The following is a 9599-nucleotide window of genomic DNA, read 5'->3' on the forward strand; positions in this document are numbered from 1 at the left end:
CCCCCCCCCCCCCCCCCCCCCCCCCCCCCCCCCCCCCCCCCCCCCCCCCCCCCCCCCCCCCCCCCCCCCGCACACCTCTGTGGGGACCTCTCGTGCCCGGTGCAAGAGAAACCTCAGGGGGTTTCTAGTCCTCTCTGCAGCGGGTACTAATCCCTGTGGCTCTCCTGCAGGGGCAGGAATTAGGACACAGACCTGGATGAGGCTGTGGATGGGGAAAGACAGGCCCAGAGAGGTCAAATAACTTGCCCAAGGTCACAGCTATTAAGTGGGTTCTGCAGAGTTTGCTTCTCCACTAGCTTCTGTATTTCTTCTTTCGGGACAGCGGGGCCAGGATCCCCAGGAAGAGGAATGGCAAGGAATAGCTCCCAAAGGGCTCACAGACCATGCGGGGTGCTCCCTCCACGATCCTGATTATCCGACAGGGGGTGGGAGCTTTCCTGAGGGCTGCTGGAGGTGGGGGGGTCAGTGAGAGGCGCCAAGGTACCCAACCAGGTCCGGGACGGGGAGGTGGTCAAGAAGACCTCCCACGGAAGCTACTTCTAAGCTGAGAGCCAAAGAAGGAGTGAGGTGAGGCGTGTGGATGAGGAGCAGGGGTCCCTGTAGGGGGCGCAGCAGGTGCAAAGGCCCAGAGGTTCAGGAAACGGAGGAGGGGAGGAAACCAGCCATTTGGAGTGGGCATGGGGCGAAATGGGGGTTGACCGGAGCCTGCAGCCCGGCCCGTGGGGTCAGGTGCCCGGCTGCCCTCTCCCCCGGGGCCGCCTCGACGGAGCCAGCTCCCCCTACCCCCTCCCCGCCATGCGGTGGTCGCGCTGGGCCGGCCGGGGGTGTCTAATGGGCCGCGGGGCCGGGTTCCGGGGAGTGGTCCCGGCCGCGCTAATGTGCGGTCGCCCCGCCCGCGGCAGCTGGTGCCCCCGCGCCGACCCCGGGCGCCGATCGATACGCATCAGGCGGCGGGCGGCCGGGAGCGCCCCCTCCCCCCGGGCGCCTCCGCCGGTCGTTCCGGGGCCTCCCGCGCTGGGGGTGGCGACGGGCGACGCGGGGAGGGGCACCCCGCCCCCTCCCCGGGGCGCCCGGCTCCCTTCCGCCTCGGGGCGCTCGCCTCTGACTTTCCAGCCTCTCTCCCGGCCCCTGCCCTGCTTCCGCGGCCCCTCCGGCCCCTGCCCCTCCCTGCGCGGAGTCTCCGTCTCTCCCTAGCTGGGTCTTGGGGAGGATCGGTCAGCCTCCTGCGGCCCTGGGCCTCCCTTGGCCGCCCCGCTCCCGCTGGGAGCCTGGGAGTCCCAGGTGGCTCTTTTGGGGACAAAGCCAAGGCCAAGGGGGGACCGGGATGGGGCGGATGGGGCACTCAGCTGCAAAACTTGCCGCGTCCCCTCCTCCCTCCCCCCAAACCCTCAGAAATCAAGATAAATAACACTTTAATGCAATCTCTTTAAAGAGAGACTTTAATGCAAAAAGTTCTATGAACAAAATATCAACATTTTAAACGGAAGGTCAGTGATTGCCAAACAGAGCCACACTGAAGCCTTGGAGCAAAGGAAAAGTCAGGAATACGATCCTGTTTTATTTAAAATGTTGATGTTTGGGGGGGCGGCCGGCTCAGTCGGTGGAATGAGTGGCTCTTGGTCTAGGAGGGTGTGGGTTCCAGCCGCCCCCCACCCCCAGCTTTGGTGTAGAGATTCCTTAAAAATAAAACCTTTAAAAGTAAAATAAAATAAAATGTTGGTATTTTGTCCATCTTGGATTGTTCCTGACTTTATAGGAGGCTGAACGGGGGTTACTTGGATTGTGGATCGTGGGTGGATTCCACACCCATCACTGCGATTGACCAGTGAGAAAGCCTCACGTTCAAGCATCTCCGTTAGCTTTTTGATAATTCACATGGTACACAATTCGCCCACTTAAAGGGTCCAGTGCAGTGGTTTTTAGCATGTTCAGAGTTGTGCAACCATCAGCATAACCGTTCTGGAACATTTCCATCACCCTGGAAGAATCCTCGAGAAACCTGGGTGGCTCAGTCGGATTAAGCATCTGACTTCCCGCTCAGGTGATCTCACAGTTCATGGGTTTGAGCCGCACGAGGGGCTCTGTGCTGACAGCTCAGAGCCTGGAGCCTGCTGCGGATTCTGTCTCCCTCTCTCTCTCTCTTTGCCCCTCCCCCGCTCATGCTCGTGCTCTCTCTCTCTCAAAAAAAATAATAAATTAAAAAAATGCCTGTACCCACCAGTGTCAGCCCTCCATTCCCTTTGAGCTCCCCAGCCTTAGGCAACCACTAACCTGGTCCCTACGGAGTTGCCCTGTGCTGTGCATGAACCGCACAGCACATGGTCTCTTACGTTTGGCTTTTTCACTTGTTTTCAGGGCTCTTCCTTGTCATAGCACAGATCAGTGCTTCCCTCCTTCCCATTGCCCGGCAATATCCCCTGGTCCTAGGGATATGCCACATTTCACTCGTGCCTTCGCCCGTTGAGGGACATTTGGGCTGTTTCTCCTATGGGACTGTCACGAATAATACCATTACAAACATTCACGTACACGATTTTGTGCAGACGTGTGTTTTCATTTCCCTCTAGTGTCTACCTAAAGTAGAATTTCTGGGTCGTACAGTAACTCCATGTTTAACTTTTTGAGGAACTGCCAGACTGTTTTCCAGAGCGGCTGCGCCGTTACAGACCCATCAGCGGCGCACGAGGGCTCCAATTCTCCACGTCTTCGCCAACATTGGCGATTATCTGCTTTTTTGATTTTAGCTTCCTTAGTGTGTGTGAAGTGGTATCTCATTGTGGTTTTGATTTGCATTTCTCCCGTGGCTTTTCTTCGCAATCCTTTTTGGACGTTTGTGTATCTTCTTTGAAGAAATGTCCGTTCAAACCGTTTGTCCGTTTTTCTTTTTCTTTTTTTTTTTTAATTTTTTTTAATGTTTTATTTATTTTTGATACAGAGAGAGACAGAGCATGAGAGGAGGAGGGTCAGAGAGAGAAGGAGACACAGAACAGGAAGCAGGCTCCAGGCTCTGAGCTAGCTGTCAGCACAGAGCCTGATGCGGGGCTCGAACCCACGAACGGGAGATCTGACCTGAGCCGAAGTCGGAGGCTTAACCAATTGAGCCACCCAGCGCCCCCGTTTGTCCGTTTTTCAACTGTCTTGAGTATCTTTTAAACAAATGGCATCACAACCCATTTATTGCTCTGACTTGTGTCTTTGCACTTGACAGTGGGCTTTGGAGATCCTTCCGTGATCGTTATAGACAGACCTCACTATTTTGAAGTAGCTCTTCAAGGTTTCATAGTGTGGCTGGGCTGTAAGTATCTGATCTCTGATGGACGGACATATATGGTTTTCAAAAATGCTTTCTACTACAAGACAGGTCAACTACCTTACACGTATTTTTATTCATGCAAGTGAGTTTTTTTTTTTTTAAAGACCCAGAAGTGGGGGCGCCTGAGTGGCTCATTTGGTTGGCTAAGCGACCAAGTCTTGGTTTCAGCTCAGGTCAGGATCTCACAGTTGGTGGGTTTGAGCCCTCATTGGGCTCAATGCTGACAGTGCAGAGCCTGCTTGGGATTCTCTCTCTCCCTCCCTCTCTGCCCCTCCCCCATTCACTCTCTGTCTTTCTTTCTCTCTCAAAACAAATAAACTTAAAAAAAAAAAAGACCTAGAGGTGGAATTTCTGGGTCAATTTTTTAAAAATGTCAATAGATATTAACAAATTGCTTTCTAAAAATTTAACTCACATATGCCTTCACCACTGTTGTATGAAAGTGGCCATTTAACTGTACCTTTACCAACACTTGATATTATCAATATCTTTAATTTTTGCCAATTTGTCCATCAAGAAGAATATTCCATCGTTTTAATTTTCATTTGCCTGATTACTGAATGCGAACTTTAAAAGTTATGACTACTGGCCATTTTCATTTTGTCATTCTGTAAAATATATGTTTACATCTTTCATCCATTTTTCTAATGGACTGGTTTTATATTCTAGATGTGGGATGTTTTTCTTGTAGCCTGTTCTTTGGTCACATAGAAATGTTAAAAATTGATGTCGTAAAAAGAGTGCAACCCTCTTCCTTTTTTGGCTCCCAGATTTTGTGTCTTCTTTTTCCTACCCCAAGGCTGTGAAAATATTTTCCCCTAATATTTTCACATTAAAAAAATAACTGGAGACCTACATTTTGCATGTGATAACAATACTGAAATAAAGTAAATTCTTCTTAAATTAATAAATCTAACATCATCCTAGTGAAGTTCCCAACATGAATTTTTATCAAACATGGTGGGCCACTTCTAGAGATTATATGAAAAAGGAAATGTATAATAATACTGAAAAATATCCGGGGGCACCTGGGTGGCCCAGTCAGTTGAGCATCCAACTTTGGCTCAGGTCGTGATCTTGCGGTTCGTGAGTTCGAGCCCCGCATCGGGCTCTGTGCTGACAGCTCGGAGCCCACTTCGAATCCTCTGTGCCCCTCCCCTGATGGCTCTCTCTCAAAATTAAACATAAAAAATAATTCAAAAGCGAATAGTGCTAACAGTTGGCAAAACACACCATAAAGTCATAGTAATTTAAATAGTGTGGTATTGGAGGAGTCCTTGGGGGGCTCAGTCAGTAGAGCATGCAACTCTTTATCTCAGGGTCATGAGTTTAAGCCCTACATTGGGCATAGACGTTACTTAAAAAAGAAAACATTTAAAAAAATAGTGCTGTATTGAAATGATCAGATAACTTGATCAGTGGAAAGGCACATGTCCGTGTTGATATAAAAGCTTAATTTACGATAAAGGTGACATTTCAAATAAAGAGATTTCAATTAATGGTCTTGGTTCACATTGCTATCCAGTTGGTGGTGAATATTTATTCATTTATCCGTCAAATATTTGTGAATGCCTAACACAGGCCAGACACCGTGCATGTGGGCGCTGAGGTGGAGCAGTGAACAAAATAGACAAAGGAGGAAAAATTCCTGGCTTCATGGAGCTGACATGAAACAAATAAGTTATATAATCTGTGAGAAATATAATCTATGAGAAAAAAGGAAGGGAAATGACAACTTAAAATAGAAAAGGCAGGAAAGACTTCAACGAAAAGGTGCTATTTCAGTCAAAACTGAAAGGAGATTAGGGCATTGGCCTTGGAGGTGTGTATAAGGGCCATCTGGGCTCAGGGAATGGACAGTGCAAAGGCCCTGAGGCAGGAACCTGCTCGTGGGTTTTGGACTCTAGAACATGGACTTGGGGCACCTGGGTGGCTCAGTCGGTTAAGCCCTCCGACCCTTGATTTCAGCTCAGGTCATGATCTAACAGTGTGTGAGATTGAGCCCCGCATTGGGCTCTCCATTGGCAGGGTGGAGCCTGCTTAGGATTGTCTCTCTCTCTCTGTCTCTCTCCTGCTCATGCACATGTGTGCCCTCTCCCTCTCAAAATAAATAAATATTTTTTTTAAACCCTGGACTTGAACTTCTGCTCTGAGGGACTGGGAGGCCTTGAAGGATTGTGAACAGGAGCCAGTTTCTGCTTTAACGGGACTCACCCTGGGATCTGGGAGCCCCGGGCCTGTAGGGGCCAGAGCAAGTTGACTCGGGAAGACCGGAGGGGTGGCAGCTGCAGTTAACCCGGGTGAGGGGTGCGGGTGGCCTGGACCAGGGTGGACGCCTTGGAGGGAGAGAGCAGCGGTCAGATTCTGGACGTATTTTGAAGATAGACAGGGTTTGGGGATACATTGGGTGGGTCCCAAACAGGGGAGTCCAGGGTGACTTCAGGGGTTTTGATGTGAGCACGGGGAGGCTGGAGCTTCCATTAACAAGGGTGTGCTGCCTGGGAGGGGGTATCAGGAGCTCAGCTTTGGAAGACGGGCGTTTGAGATGCCTATTCGTTCTCCAAATGGGGACCTCGAGTGGGAGGAAATACTGGTGTCCCCAGCTGAGGAGAGGGATCTGAGCTGGTCACAGAGCTGGAAACCGAGCAGGGGACCTTGGCCACCAGCACAGCAGCTGCAAGCCACATGTGCCCAGTGAGCACTTGAAATACAGCCCTTCCAACTGAGATGTGCTCTCGCTATGAAACGCCCACCAGATTTCAAAGGCTTAGGATGGAGGGGGGGGAAAGAAAAAGTAAAACAGCTCGTTAATGACTCTTCTATATTGATAAGTTGAAATGATACTATTTTGGATACGTTCCATTAGACAAAATAGAGTATTTAGGTTCATGTCACTTTTTTTTTTAATTTAAAAAAAATGTGGCCACTCAAGAAAGGCTTGCATGATATTTCTGTGGGACAGTACTAGCCCAGGGGCTGGCTCAAAGGTGTCAGTGGGCTGGGGTCACCGTGGGAGTGGGTGTCACAGAGCAGAGACCCAAGGACAAGCTGTGTCCGAGGTGAGGTGGAATCACAAAGGGGGCCAGAGAGAGCAACCAGGGAGGTCAGAGGAAAAGCAATGGTGGGCTGTCCAGGAATCCAGGACCAGAGAACTTCTGGGAACAGCGCCCCACACCTTGTGGCAGACCCCCTAAGGAGCTGGGAAGGCCCAAGGTTAATCATTGAAATTGGCAAGATGGTTCCCAGCTGCCAAGAGCATTTCATTCATACAATGTCCCCCAAGTTCCTACAGCTGCCGTTGGCCAGAGGTCCATCAATGAACAGGGAGAGCTGGCCCTGCCCCGCCCCCCACCAGGGCTCACAATGTAACAGGCAGAGAGGGCCCCCAAATAAGAGCCACCAGTCACCTGGAGGAAAGGTGAAGGAGAGCCTAAGAGCCAGGAAAGCCCAGAACTAAGGTGCTGGAGGTCCTGCCCTGAGGGCTCAGGAGAAATCCCTGCCCACACCCCGGGGTCCCAAACCTCCCATCCCCCACTTCACCCCCCAGCATAGACCCTGGACTAGGCAAGAACAGGAATAACAGGGCTTCTCAGTGTGAGTCCCTCATAGCATTTCTGTAAGAAGTCAGGATTTGAACTCAGACACTCTGGCCCCAGAGCCTCTGTCCTCAACCACTCTGCTCACGGTCCGGGTGTCCATGGGGACATGGGCAGTGACAACAGGCTCTTCTCGAGACAGTTCAAAGCTCTTGGGCTGCGAAGTCCTCAGATCTGGCTCTACAGGCAGTCCCCAGCACTGCATTATTTATCTGCCAAGTTCCCTTTAGCCTTAGTTTGCTCATCTGTCTAATGGACGAATCAAACAGAGCAACAGTGTATGAGCATCACACCACACTACCCCTTACGGACTGAGTCAGGCTGGGAGGCTCAAGCCAGACTGTGCAACGGCAGGTATTTTGGAAACTGCCTCCCCGCCCCCCACCAGGGAAGGTGGGCGGAGGAATTGGCTGCAAGTTCCCTCAGGGAGGTTGGGGCAGGCGCTGGGGCAGGCCCAGCCTCTGAGTCCCTGCTTGGCCTGCGTCCCAAGAGCTCTGAGCCCCGTTCCCGTGGCCCTGAAGGTCAGGCAGCCCCTCTGGCCCCCACTGCCCCCTCCTGCCTCTGTCTGTCCCCTCCGCCCTGGATAAACAGCGCCTCCGCCCGCCGGCTTCCCCAATCCCTCACGCTTCACCAGAATTAAATTCATCATTCATTTTTTATGGTTTATACATGGTGTAATTTATGTTTTCAAATATATTGAGGTCACACTTTAGCAGAAAAAAAGTATTTCACATTGAAATTGAAGGCATGTGTGTTCCATTAAATGGGGATGTTTGGGATAATTTTAAAAGGCTAAAAGTAGTAGAAAGTAACATTAAAATAAAATTTGAGAGATGTAATTACTCCTAATCGCACCATAAAATAATCAATACTGCATTCCATTATTTCTGACTTCCCTAGTTATAGCTTTTTTTGTTAAGCTCTTGAATATTGATGAGGTGAAAGGGTTGTGTCTTCTGGTGGAGGTCTGATGGAGGTGGAATTAAGGTTGTGTCCTCCCCGATTACGCCGTGGGGACCTTGAGTGCCGCTCCTTCTCAGCTGTGAATCCCGGGGGGCAGCACGAGGCTCCCCGATCTCTCGTCCAGTGATCTCTCGTCCAGCTCTTCCCATTCCTGGCCTGTGGAGAGGCCAGGGGGAGGCCACGGAGGGAGGCCGTGTCTGTCTGGGCTACATTTTTGGAGCACTCACCGTGTGCCAAGCTCTGAGCAAGCCATGTGGGTGTATCAACTCATTTAACTCTCAAACAACTCTCTGCAGTGGGTATCGGCAAGACTCCCCCCACTTTCCAGATGTGCACACTGAGGCTCAGTGGGGCAGACTTACCAAAGGGATAGGCTGAGAGACAGACGCCAGCAGGAGGCTCCAGGGTGCCAAACCCAGTGGGTGGGGTTGACTAGCCTCTGACCATTGTGGTGTGGAATTAGCCAGGTGACCTCTGGCTTTTGTCCCTTTGGGACACTGGAGAATTTCCTCCCCTTCTCTACAATTTGGAGAATGGGTTCACTCCTCTGAGCCTTCGTGTTTTCACCTATAAAATGGGAATAACATCAGGAGCCAGTCCATAGGTATGAAGTTACTGGCGACACTAATGAAGATGTCACTGCTTTTCTCTGGCCTCAGTTGCCCCGTGTCTAACCTGCTCTGGGTGGAGCACTTGAGCTGGACAGTGGCGAGGCTGTGTCTCTGACATTCTGTGTTCTATGAGCTATGTGCCGAGGCGCTGCCACGCGGGGGAGAGACTTCTGCCTGGGTGCCGGCCCACCCAGGGCCCTCAGAAGTTGATCTCATCCAGCCCCCACACTCTCACAGGCTTCTGTGTCTGAGGGGTGCTCCCCTGCCCCTCCTCCCGCCACCTCAAGGAACCTGCACTCTATGTCCAACATGGGGCTCAAACTCAGACCCTGAGATCAAGAGTCCCAGGCTCTACTGACTGAGCTGCCCAGCTGCCCCAAACTTGTACCTTTCCAAGCTGTAGATAGTTTCCGTGGGGCTCAGGACTGGGCCCTATGACAGGCTGCTTACCTAATGAGAGCACAAGGTGGTCCATTGGGCCCCTGAGCTGGGAATTTGAAGTCTGGACAGCCTCACACCCTCATGTCCAGCACCTAGATGCTCTCATAGGCAGCATGTGGATACCCTTTTTTCTGTTCTCAGGATATCTGTGCGCCGGAATCAAGACATCGCCCTGCTCAGGATCTAGACGCTATGCTCAACATCTGGATGGCTCATAGCTGCCTTATGCACAGTAGCTGAAAGGTAGCAACAACCCAAATGTCCATGGAGGGAGGGAGGGAAGGATGGAAGGATGGAGGGATGGAAGGGGGGATGGAGGGGGGGGATGGAGGGAAGGATGGAAAGATGGAGGGATGGAAGGGGGGATGGAGGGATGGATGGAGGGAGGGAGGGATGGGTGGACGGACACAATGTGGTATATCCGTGCAATGGAATATTATTCTGCCACAAACTGGGTGAAGTACTGGCACATGCCGCAACATGGATGGATCTGGAAACCATGATGCTCAGTGAAAGGAGCCAGACACAAATGGCCAGACGGTGCATGATTCCATTTATGTGCAGTACCAAGACTAGATAAATTCATAGACACAGAAGTAGAATGGCAGTTACCAGGAACCAGGGCCAGGCACAGGGGGAGGGGAGTTAGTGTTTAATGGACCCAGAGCAGGCAAA

The sequence above is a fragment of the Suricata suricatta genome, chromosome 8 (genome assembly GCF_006229205.1).
Source record: "Suricata suricatta isolate VVHF042 chromosome 8, meerkat_22Aug2017_6uvM2_HiC, whole genome shotgun sequence".
NCBI lineage: Eukaryota > Metazoa > Chordata > Mammalia > Carnivora > Herpestidae > Suricata > Suricata suricatta.